The sequence below is a fragment of the Pholcus phalangioides genome, unplaced genomic scaffold, assembly GCF_987345545.1.
Source record: "Pholcus phalangioides strain wild (caught in Gottingen) unplaced genomic scaffold, Ppha-v1.0 ptg000011l_1, whole genome shotgun sequence".
Classification (NCBI taxonomy): Eukaryota; Metazoa; Arthropoda; class Arachnida; order Araneae; family Pholcidae; genus Pholcus; species Pholcus phalangioides.
In genome coordinates, this window is record NW_028301604.1 from 30,738,689 (window position 1) to 30,752,005 (window position 13,317).

Sequence of the window (13,317 nt, forward strand, 5' to 3'; positions counted from 1 at the left end):
AGAAAGTTCAACTGCCCCTGCAGGGAATTAAACCCACGTTCTTTCAATTTCTGGGTGAACGCCTTAGACCACAAGTCTATAGAGGCAACAAATATCTCAATCTTCCTTTGGAGCTGGTGTGCACTGAATGGGACCGTACATGGATGGTCACATGTAACTCAAGCCAAAACTCACAATTGCCCACAATGCTACCAGACGGTGACCCATCTGAGGACTATGCCACTCACCGCTCTGTAGTCTAGTGGTCTAGGATGTTCACCCAAAAAGTGAAAGGATGTGGTTTCGATTCCCTGCAGGGGCAGGGGCAGTTTTATTTTCTCTTTCCAAAATATATCTTTTCATCAGCCAGCTGTTGGGAGCCTTTGTGTGAAATAATGATAGTTTGAGAGAGACATGCAAGGTTTTTAATTAAAGTTTTCCTTGTACTGAGCTCTACGGCCAGTGCTGTCTTAACGTATGGTCCCACCCGTGCACCTCAGGGGAAAAGGGGCCTCACAAAAATGAGATTTGATTGAAATGTTCTAGAATTTACCTGGTAGGGCCTCAGAAAAACCACTTGGCCCGGGGCCCATGATGCTCTTAAGATGACCCAGTCTACGGCTATTCATGAGAAAGCTATGAAATTTTATGAATGTCTTATTGACCTAATAGGGAAAGAAATAGAGAAAAGCATGTGAGAATCTTGTGTAACAGATGAAAACCTGAAAATGAAATTTGGAATGTGGGTTGGGGGTACGATGCTGACAGATTTTTTATTTAATACATAATATACAACTCAGTCAAATCTATTCATATTGTTACGACGTATAGGCATTTGAAAAGGCTTCGGGAATGCATGCAAGGTTTGTGTGGCATGTGATTGGAAGAATTCTATGGATTCGGACAGTGGAATTCGAGGTTGAAAGATACATATTTTGAAGGCAGCTGTAGTTTTAGCAGTACTTTTAGTTTATGTAAATAAAGACGTTTATTTGTTCTCATCCTAGTTCCTGTGAGTTTTTGCCCATCTTCAAGTCGCTGGCAAAGAACCCGGGAGAGATCCGTGTGACGGGATGAATCTGGTGATGCAACATATTGCCCCCTACATACTTCTATGTTCTATTAAATCGGTCGAGTTATGGGATTTATAATTGTATATTTATATGTTGTAATATGATATTTTGCTTTGTTAATATATATACAGAGATGCCACTGACACTCTATAACGCATCAAATACCCGAAATTTCGGAAAAGGACGCATAAACATTTGTTTCTTTCCTAGTTCCATGATGAAAAAAGTAGAGAGGAAAAACCTCCCCAACATTTTCCCCTTTTTTTCAGTCTTATCATGATCGCACGTGACTTTGAAAAAGCAGTTTTACAACTTTGTATACTGTATTGTATTGATATACACGCGGGTTGTTGAAGATATTTAGTTTCCAATGAGGGGCTGTGTACAGAATTTTCAAAGAGAATTTGTGAGTTTTTACTACCCTGCAGATTTTCTCTTTTCCTTTTACATATAGGAAAATAAGGTACTTTTTCGGCTATCTGCCAGCATTCAAAGACAGGGTTCTATACGGCGTAAATGGCCTTGTTCTTACAAGATTGCGAATGCACATTTTTGGAAAATCGTTAAGGATTTGGAATGCCAGTTCAAATTGGGCAACATTTTCCGAGATCGTTAAAAAAAACGAATCTGTAGAAACTCCACCTTGAATATTCAGTTTTTTCATCTAGCTGCTATGTGATAGTCGCCGTTTCGCATTGCGAAAATCACTGGTGTGTACGCAGAATCGGCATTACGAGGGGCAGAAGGATTTCTTCCACAGAACACTTGTGGATCATTAACGTTAAAAAAAGAATTTTAAATTAACATAGTATAAAAGACTGTTTTCTCCAATATTTTAATTTTATACAAAAATATTTTTCATTTTCTTGGGTTGGGGGGGGGGAGGAGCTCCATACCCTTCCCCCAGATTTTGCCTTTGGTGAAAATCCGGGTTTGGAACCTTCGATTGCATAGTGGTAATCGGTTAAAAATACGATTTTCTAAGGTTTTCCAATTTTGAGTTGGCTATTCCTTTGTCACTCAAATTCCTTTAATCACAGACCTACAACACAAATATGTATACATTAAATTTAAAATCCATGTAAAACCAATTTGGAGGATAGATTCAGGGCTGCAACTAGGGTGGGGGGGGGGGGAGAGCAGGCAGGTCTAATCCCTCCGGGCTCTGGACTAGAGGGGGTCCCCAAAGCAGAATGTTTAGCACTATTCTGCGACGAGCCCTCAGCGGACTGGAGATGTTCTGCGGTAAAAATCCCCATATATGTAATAGTGTTTTTTTTTTTTTCGCACTCTTTATTAAAATTGTTCTAAATTGTTCTGCAGTAGCGCTAATTGTTCTGCAACGAACGTTGCAGATTTTGGCACATTCTGCTTTGGGGGAGGGGGTGCGGAATACATTCTTTATAACTGCTGCTTCTACATTACACTGGGTTCCAAAATGTGTGCTTGCCTCATTTGAGAAAGTATGGCTCCACCTACTGAACACAAAACAATCTGAATGCTGGAGGCACACACACAAACACACTCGAGTTTCACCAACACAAATCTGACATAGCTTCTATATTCAGGTGTGAAAATATGTGGCAGTTAAATGGCGACAGATCAGAGTGGTGGACCAACAGGGAGGGAAAATAAGATCATTCTACCAGGAAATCGCTTTGCAAGGATTGGCATGAAATCCTTTGTTTGTATGAATAGAGAGAATCGGAAGATAAGTGTCTGAGAGAGTGTGTACTGAGAGAGAGAGAGAAAATCTCATTTGCTTTTAAATTTGAATCAGAAGATATTATTGAAAGAGCTAAGATTTTTTTAAAGAAATTAAAAATCAATCAAAATGGAATTTATAGATTGATTTATTAGTAAATATGTAAATGTGTGCCTCTAACTTTTGATTACAGTGGATCCAGCTTATAATGCTTTTTAAAAAACTGTCATAAAAAACGTAAGCAGGAAAACACTTCAAACGGGAAATCTTAATAAGAATTACTTAAAGTTGGGACCACAGAAATCAGTTGTACTAAGTGGAAAAACGCTCTAAATGGGAACGTTATAAGCGGGATCAACTGTACATTTGCTTTAGATTTTTATATGTGCTACATTCTATATGTTAAATTCTCATTAATGGGCTTCTTTGCAAGCTTTTCGTACTAGTAGACAATAAAAGTAAATGAACCTTTTTTTGGGTAGAACATGTTTTTAGAAATGAATCATTTGATTCACAGATATTTCCTCCTACCCAGAACGTGGCCCGCTGCTATGTCTCAACGAAGAGATATAAGCAGGTGATGAAAGACCTGGGGCATGCTGGAAAAAAAATTCATAGAGATACCAGTGAATTATGGGGGAGGGGGAGGGGGCATACTTTTTTTCAAGATAATTTTTTTTGAGAGGGACCCACTTTCACTTAAAAGGAACCCAGATTTTTTTAATACCCTGTGTCCCGGGACCCAGGTAAACTTAAGTACAGTGGCATCTCTATATATATATAGCTGTGTGCAATATATTTCTAAACACCTTGTTTCTCGGGTGGAGGTACCCGCGGGCTTTCGATTCATCATCATACTAAAATTCCATGATCTCAAAATATAATATCCATGTAAACAACGTGGAGAAGCCTGATCAACTCCTCCATTTTGTTAAGTTTGTTGCCACCCAGAAAAACAATAGTGTTAGGAAAATAATTCAAGCCATGTATCCATATGCAAATCCATTGGGTGACGTCATCACTTTCTTCGTGCGCGGAAAGCCTACTGTACTCCGATTCGTCCAAAAATAAACCTGTTCTCCTTTGCTATAAATATTCCGGGCTGAAGCTTCAACGTGGCATTCTTTCGTTCTTCGAGCTTTGCTAGTAAGCAATCCTGAGTGTTGAGCAGGAAGCTCCTCATCTTAATCTATTAACATGTGAAGTTGTGATCATTTCATCAACCATAATCAACTAATATCTTCAGGCATGGTGTTTCGTACTACTCCGGCTGGTCCATGTAGTTGGTGTTAATTACTCTTACATAGTTAATTGATGTCTGCATAATGTTCTTATAGTGATGACGTGGTTTATGTCAGTGTAATACATCTGGTCGTGATGTGATTGCGACTCCTGGAAAATGAAATGACGTCCCACGTTTCGCTTGGAACTATATACGAGTAATGATGGCCGTCATCTTTATCATCATAGTTCAGTGAGATCTTCCAATGATTTACTGTATTCCTGTCTACTAATGCTCTAACGAACTGTGTGTTGATCAACAGTGGTATAACTCTCTCCTCAATGGATATGGACTGTTGTTCACGATGGCGGTCTGACTCTTCAAAGAAAAACATGGCAATTTCTCCACGCAATCGAGAAAATCATCAACAAATTGGGTGAGACTGTTCCTTTGATATGTTGAAATCATGGTCAATATAATTTAATGCCATTGAGAAATTTAATCGTAAACTAAATGTATCTTAATATTTTGAATTGTGTATTAACAAATGACTCAATCGGAAAATTGCCAATATTTTTCTTAGTTTTGCCTTGTGACTTAATTAATGGATGCAAGAATCTCGGGGTAACCAATAATTATTATGCTGCAGTGACAGAGGTTCGACAAGACCCAGTGGCAACGTGACATAAACTGGTTTCAGGAGTGGCATGCTGCGAAGACTTGGATGGTCAAGACAAGACTTATGGCAAAGGAAAGGATAGAAGAACATTGGACCCTTGGAACCATTCTTTTGAGAAGGCCGGGAAGCCGTAAGAGAAGGATCCAGCATGGTAAGGGAGCATCACGGAGAGATGCCCGCGCCTTATCGAGGAGACCATACCTACGGAACTGCTGTCATTGCCTCAACGTAGAAGGGAAATATGGGCCTGCGGATCCTATGGTGAGACAGCTAAAGTCTCACTATAGGATATTAAGTGACAATCCTTGGAGCAATGAGAACAGCCAAAAGGCACAACAGGGAGATCCCGACATACAAGTGATCATACACTGGAAGGAATGCACTGGGAACAGACCAAAGCGTTGCAAGATGTTTCTTGCAGTTCGACCACAAAGAGATATCAGGCCCTTTGGGACTTCTTGGAGATGAGGAACAGCATGCTCTACCGCCATTGGGAGTCAGGCAGGAAAGACTTTCAGTTGGCAACTCATCATACCCAGAGGCTGCGTGGAAGAAGTATTGAAACAGTTGCACGGAATCGCAACTGATGGACATTTTGGTATTAAGGCCCCTTTCACATGGAGCAGATGCGGGTCCGCATACCCTTTCACACGAGCACTAAAGATGCAGGTGTTTCGCCCGCATCTATAGTTTGAAATTCGTGCATAAAAACTATTTTTTCGCAATTTCTGTAATTATTTTTCTTTTTCACCCCTGATTCAGTGCCCATAGGCAGCCTAGAGGCATTCTTTGGTAGTTTAGTCTAGAGCCCCATAGAATATGGGCCTCTAGGCACAAGTAGTCGATGGGAAAAAATGTCTTAAAATATTTTCAAAAGATCTTGAAAAAAAATCTGTCGTTTCGGAAAAAAATGAAAGAAAAATTCCAAAAACATCCAATGTTCGAAAAATCCAATCCAAAACATTTGATGTTCTGAAAAAAAATTCAGGAGATATCAAAGAATTTGCAAGTAGAAAAAAAGGGGAGGGGTGGAGATTTTACAAAATGTCTGTGCTTAGAAATATTCACATCACAATTCTGTCTTAGGCCAGGATTACACTATAAAAGTTTGTTTATTAAACTTGAAAAATGCAACCAATAGGTGGATCAGTTAAGTTCGCTCGAATGTAACACGTGTTTATTGGTTACATTTTTTAAGTTTTATAAAATAATTTTTATCAAAGTTTTATAGTGTAATACCAGCCTTAAGCGGGGATTACACTACAAAAGTTTTGTAAAAGCTCTTTGATAAAACGTGAAAAATTCTTTTATAAAACTTTATAGTATAATCCCGGCCTTAAGTCCAGATTACACTATGAAAATTTTATAATAATTCTTTTAAAAAAAGCAACTAATAAATTTATTAGTTGCTTTTTTCAAGTTTTATAAAATAACTTTAATAAACCTTTTATAGTGAAATCCCATTTTTAGATTAGTCACATCTGAAATATAAGATTTCATTTTTTTTCAGTTTATAGACTGAATATTGAGTAAAATATACTTGTAGGTATCGGGGAACCACCAGAAATATTCAAGTGCTTTGGGCCTTCAAACGTCTTAATCCGGCCCTGAGTGAGCACCGTACGTGGATAACATTGTTTAATAAAAGTATTTTTTTTAAAGTTCAAAAAAATTAAAAGATTAAAAATTAAAAATAATAATAAATATTTAAAATATTTCAAATATTTATATTTTTAAATAATTTTAAAAATTTAAGAAAAAAATTTAATAACTTTTAATTTAATTTGAAAATTTTAAGTATTTAGTCAATTAAATATTCGTAATGAACAGAACGGCTTATAATTTTCATCTCGTCAGTGGCCGTTATTGGCAGGTTTTATTGTATAAAATTGTAAAGTATGGACAAAAGGCAGTTAAAGTTGCTATATCTCCATCTCAGAAGGAAACAGAGGGAAAGACGTATGTGGGTACATCCTATTGATGAACAGGGACCTTCATATGGTGTTTGTAAGGGTATTTATGGCAAATAATTAAAAAAATTCAGTGCAAAATCATCTTTAAAAAGTAGCGAAAGATGCGGACGAATTCGCTCCTCATCGTGCGAATATCCCTGACTAACCCAATTGTCAAAACTTCTATGTGCGGATGCGGAGCCCGCACTTTGGTTTTGACACATGCGGACGACGTCTGGACCCACACGAACATTTCCTAGTTGCAGAGATATTTCGGCTTGTCTGAAAGGCTCAGTATATTCTAATTGTTAAAACTTCTTCCGGACCCGCATCCGCTCCGTGTGAAAGGCCTCTTATAGAACACTACTCAGGATTTGTGCACGATTCGATTGGGGTAAGTCCAGGAATGATGTGGAGAAATGGGGTGAGAACTGTGCCATCTCAAAAGACCTCAGAAGCGGACTTGTGCCTGTCTTCAATGCGGCAACGCAACATTGATGCACCATTCAAGAGAATCACCCTTGACATCCTTGGACCATTACCTGAAGCCCATGATGGTCGATGGTAACAAGTACATACTTGTAGTCATGGACTGTTTCACCAAGTGGCTGGAAGCATTTCCAGTTTCCAATGAGGAGGCTGAGATGCTGGCATAAGTGTTGGTGCAGAATTGGGTGTCTCGATTTGAAGTCCCGATGCTGATCTATTCTGATCAGGGAAGAAACTTTATGTCAGCAGTGTTCTTTGGGATGTGCAAACTTCTGGGAATGGAAAAGGTGCGATCTACTCTGCTTCATCTGGAATCCGATGGGATAGTAGAGAGATTCAACAGAATGATCCTGAATCACCTCTCACTGTTCGTATCGAAGCAGCACTGGTCTTAAACCTAGTGGCACCCTGTGCAAAAAGAGTAGTCGGCACCCCCCCCCCTCCCAGGCATGGATCCAGAGTGATGTCAGATTAGGATGTGTTTGCTAGTCATGGACTGTTTCACCAAGTGGCTGGAAGCATTTCCAGTTTCCAATGAGGAGGCTGAGATGCTGGCGTAAGTGTTGGTGCAAAATTGGGTGTGTCGATTTGAAGTCCCGATGCTGATCTATTCTGATCAGGGAAGAAACTTTCATTTTATGGAAAACTTTCCCATATTTTATTGGACAAATTCATTCTCCTTTATTATCATGCTCTTGGTGGGTGATCATCCACATCGCCCCGCACCTGTCCCCCCCCCCCCTCGTGGTTGGATAGATAGGGACGAAGAAGTCAGAAAAGTTTTCTTCCTAGAATGGGATTACTGCTATTTAACTTGTAAACAAGCATAAAAACCAACTTGTTTGATTTAATTAAGAGATTTAAAAACATTAAAAAAGCAAAACGTTACATTTTTATGCAGGATACTCATCACAAACTATCTATCTCCATACTTATTTTAATTGAATTTTATGGTAAAATACATCACGTATGGGCTAAACTGATAATAAAAGTGGTTAAATTAAAAGTGATATTTCCGTATGATTTCTTTCGTATTTACAAAACTTATCAACTTCATTTGCAATTATCCCTTTCAGACCCAGTACTAAGAAACGGAAGGGGCAGGCCTGTAACTAGGCTAAGGCCATAGGTGCCAAAACCTAGTGGCTTAGGCCCTTTGATCCCCCCCCCCCCAATAAGAAACGGAAAGGGCAGGCCAGTAACTGGGCTGAGGCAACTTGGGTCCCCAAGCCAAATGTGGGGGGGGGGGGTGCTTGTAACTCTATTTTTTCTGAGCATAACCATTTCCAGGAGACTCCAAGAAAAGTATGCCCTGAGAAAGCATGCTACAGTCCTGGGGAAAGGGTTGCTTTTTCTCTTTAGATTTTTTTTACCCCAAGGACTTCAAGAATTGTGTATTATCATTGAAATTAAAACTGAAGTTTGGGCTGAACATCCCTGAGGTAAAAAAAAATATCTCTAAGGTGAAAAAAAGCAACCTGCATGTTTGTGCAGACAGGGTCTAAAAGGATTATGCATAATGGTAAATGTGATAAATGTCGCAAAATTTAACATTAACAAAATAACACATTCACCATAACATACATTTAATTCTATACTTCATCAGCTTAAAAAACGTCATTTAAAATATACAAAGATACATATCTAAAATTTCTCTTATTCGAAATGGATTTGCCACCACTCCCTCCTTGTTTTGAATATCTGTATGGTACTACTTTATTTCCTTATTTAAATGGAAATTTCCATTTAAGCCATGGCTCACGACTTCAAGGAGAGAGAACTTGTCTTGCTTTGGAATCCAAAACACCTTAAAGGATAGTGTTCGACATGCCAGAAAGGTGGGTGTCTGAAACAACAGAAAAAATGGTGCCGAAGTTCCAGAAAGGAAGGTGTCAAAACGATTTAAAGAATGCTGTTTCAAGTGCCGGAAAGAAGGGTGTCCGAAATGACAGACTTCATGGGAAGGACGTTATCGTGTCAGGAAGAGACTGAACAACGCCATGATGTGGATTCAAAAGACACTGAAGTTCAGGTTGGTCCATGTCATCAAACTTACTCATTATCACAAGAATTATGGAGGATTCACGTATTTGAGGACTGCATTGCCCGGGACGCGCAACTGTTGAAGGGGGGGGGGGGACAATATTACACACATGAAGCATAGACATTTGAAAAGGTTTGGGAAATGCATGCAAGGTTTGCGTGGCATGCAATTGTGAGAATAGAAGAACGATATTCTATGGATTCCAACAGTGGAATTTGAGGTGGAAAGATGCATATTTTGAAGGCTGCTGTAGTTTTAGCAGTACTTCAAGTTTGTGTAAATAAACGTGTTTATTTGTTCTGAAATCCTCGTTCCCTTGAGTTTTTGCCTATTTTCAAGTCCCCGATGAAGAACCCATGAGAGATTCGTGCGATGGATATAGGTTCGACAAGACCCGGTGGCAACATGACAATATAAAATAACATGTTCTGACTGATTCATCATTGCCGAGCCGAAACCGCTGAAGCTAAAATCATGAAATTTGATCAGTAATTTTACTTCATGATGTCAAGACTCACTGAGAAGGGGGTTTTTCAAAATTTGACCCGTAAGGATGTCATATAGGAGTTTAATACAAGCTATAATGTTATCAATCCGCCGAGGTTGTGATGTCACAATCTTGGTCTTTAGGGTGGCGGTTTTGGATGTTTGTAACGAAGTACACCACTTGTATTTATCATCATATTTTATTTTAATTCTTCATGTTTTTAATATTTATTTTACTATTTCCCTGTTCATGCTTTTTGTTTTGTTGTAACACATTATCCGGAGAAATTTCGTTTAAATAGTTGTAAAAGGAACTGAGAACTTCAATAATCATCTGACGACAGACGTAAACAAACTAAGGGGGACTAAACAGAGAAGGGGGAGGGCAAGACTGAAACAGAAACAAAAGGGGACGTAGCTATTTGTACTGATCAATATTTTCTGATCAATTAATTTGAAAGTAGATATGTTTGCTGCTTTTTCGTGTAGAAACTTTATTTCCTTCTGTATTAAGAGTATTTTTTTTATCCACTCGTTCAACCGACTGGCGGTTCGAGGTGTTGGCACAAAACCACTTCAAAAATGCTTGGTCTCCAGGATTAAAATAGCTTTGAAAACGTTCTGGCTATTTTTCCTTCCCCCGTACGCACAGCAGGACAGCGAGGAGTCTTTGTGAGATTTGATTCTCTTTGTACTGCCCCGATCGTCACAGAGATGTCTACAATTTTCGCGGAACAACATACCCTCATTGTACTGCGGTTGATAACGTACAGCGTGAGATTTCGCTTCTAAAAAAGGAGAAAAAAGAATTTTTCTCTTACACTCAAATACAATAGAATTAAGAATGTGTAAATAAGCTCAGAACAAGTCTGTTTTGAAATCTAGGTGAATATTTGTAAAGGAAAAAAGAAAATAGAGCATCTCTTCTCTTTTTCTAAATAACCTGGATTTATACATAAATGTGAATTATATACATACAATGCTATAAGCTGCAAAGGATAATTGACTTTCCGAGTTGACCACACACATGCGGCGACAGCGATTCTCGCTCAATACCGTGGGGAGCCCAATGGCTTTGGGAGTGTTTGTGCGCAGAAATGAGAGAGGCGTGTGCTGAACCATCATTGTCATGTTTCAACAAAGACGTTGAGGGGGGAAGGAAAATTGGTTTTTTACGTTCAGAACCTTTTAGAAACAGATTTTATGAATCATGTTTTCACATGCAGAACCTTTTTGACGCGGATATTTTTACACGTATATCTACGTACAGATCCATCGGTCGGTTAATCATTGGAGCACATTTTTCAGATCTAATACATTTTTTTTTAATATTTAGTAAATCAAATTTCTCAGGTCTGTAATTAATTAAAAATACAGATATTAATGTGCTGAGTGACGTGAAGTTTAATGGAGGGATAGGCTACTTTTTAAATAAATAACAAAATATTTTGCAAATTTAACTTGCATTTCAAACTATTGAATTTAAATGTGTCATCTCCCTCTCTTAGCATTCTTACACACACTCACTCACTTCACTCAGTCGGTCGGTCGATAATTCAATAATTTTGTTGTATATCCTGTATATTATAAATACTACACCTGTAACATTTTACATTTTCTTGTAATTGTCTCAGTGCTGCTGTGTTTTTAGCTGTAGGTCAAACTGTGGTTCCTAGAAAAAGACCCAAAGTGTACTTCATGGTAAAATAAGTGAAATTTTATCCTTTCTGCATGAATTGTTGGAATTGAGTTTTTTATGAAAGTTGCTCGCTATTTTCCACAAATGTTATTATGGATATCAGTATTTTTTATTCCAACAATCTAGCTGCATATCGCCTTGTGAGGAATTCAAATAAATGTACTATCTCATGCATATTACTTCGAGTATTGCTGCAAAATGTAGGTTTGCCAGAGTATTATACAAAACTTGCTTTTGAAACATTCAGCAAGAAAATGTTGTGAAGTTCTGGTTCAGAATTTAGTTGTTTTAGTAATGCCGAAAATTTATGTTAGGCCAGGAACATTTTATAAGAAAGCTTCAATTAAAGGTCTGACTATCAGTTTGACACACATCAATACAAGATGATGGACAATATTCAGAGGTATTTGTGATTGTTGTAAGTCTCTGTTATGATTGTATGAAAACAATATCTAACGTATTCCTGAATAATTACACAAAAACTAAAAATGTTAACTTTAACGCCAAGTCTTCAATTAAAATAAAAAACTTCCTGCTATAAAACAATCTTAATTGCATTGAATAGTTTTTTAAATTTCAAGTATTTTTGAAAAAGTGTAAGGTTGTGTGTGTGTGTGTATTTTGGTGTATGTAAAAAAATGTTTCTGCATTTTTCAGATGTCTTTTTTTTAATTTTTGAAACTTAATATTTTTAAAAACGCCTTATTGAATATTTTCAACTAAAATTCTGCAAATAAAATTTCATTTACATGTGGTCATAATTCACCATTTAAAATTAGAAACTAAAATTTATTTTATGGCAATTTTATGAGTGAGTGTAATAAGAGTAAGACTTTTCATAATGTGTAATATTGCAAGAGAGTATATGTATACTAGTAATTATCCAATCATTATCATCCTTATACATTAATAAATTTCAACATTTAAAAATGTTATTATGATGTTTAGAGCAGCAACCAATTTCCCGCTGAATAAGATTGATAATATGAATGTAGTTCAGTGTATAAAAAATATTTAATATCTGTGGTTGCTAAACTCTGTTTTGGAGAAAAAAATTGTTTTTGTAACCAAGTCATTTCTTTAATTTTGCTTTGGTTCGAGTCAGTCTTATAAGGTACTGAAATTGTGCTATGAAAAAAAAAAATAATAATTTTTAAATTTTTTCAAAAAAAAAAAAATTTGAGTGGACACACACACACACACCAAATAATACCAAAAGCAAAATTCTGTGACTTTTCTCTGACCTTTTCTCATTCGCAGGGCTCCCACTCAAAAATTCAAGTTTTTTTTTTTTTTTTTTGAAAAATTTAAAAATTATTTTTTTTCATAGCACTATATGTGTATATATATATATTTTTTTTTCTAATGTGATCATCACATATTCCCAAGAGATCTTTACGATCTGTCCAGGGAATAAAAAACAATATATATATTTTATAAATTATATATATATATATATTTTTTTTTTTGCTTTTTTTTCTTCTCTCAAATTTTTTTTTTCTTAAACACTCAGATTTTAAACCTACATGCCCTGCCACTGAAGAAAAATGTCCTATTTACAGGGGGGCTTAGCTGACTATAGCCCAAGGCAGCAAGTTCAGAGGGTCCAAAAATTCGAGGAGGGAGTGGCCAAATTAGAATGGCAGAAGGGCTGTGAAATTTGTATAACCCTCAACAAATCTATCTCTACATGGACAGCAAGTGACTAGGTGAGTGAGTGACCAAATGAGTGTCCTAGAGAGTTTGCAAGCATGTGAGTGAGCAAAAGAGTGACTTAAAAAGCGATGGAGCGATTTCGTTAGTGGTCTAGAGTCAGCCATCTGAGGAATATCCTCGGCCCTCGTTTTTTTAATGTAAATTTTAATGAGATATAGTTTTCATGGGCCCCCCTGCCTGGGGGGGGGGGAAATCATGTATTAAGGTATTCGACTACATTGAAAACATCATTTTGGAAGAAAATATCGATTTTTATTTTTTATAAAAGCCCTA

At 37.2% G+C, this 13,317-nt stretch overlaps 1 protein-coding gene across 4 annotated transcripts in view; it reads left to right on the plus strand.

The window, feature by feature from the left end:
* Positions 1–13,317, plus strand: part of LOC149080331 (phospholipase A-2-activating protein-like) — a 312,878-nt gene that overhangs the window by 144,230 nt on the left and 155,331 nt on the right. The window lies entirely within an intron of this gene.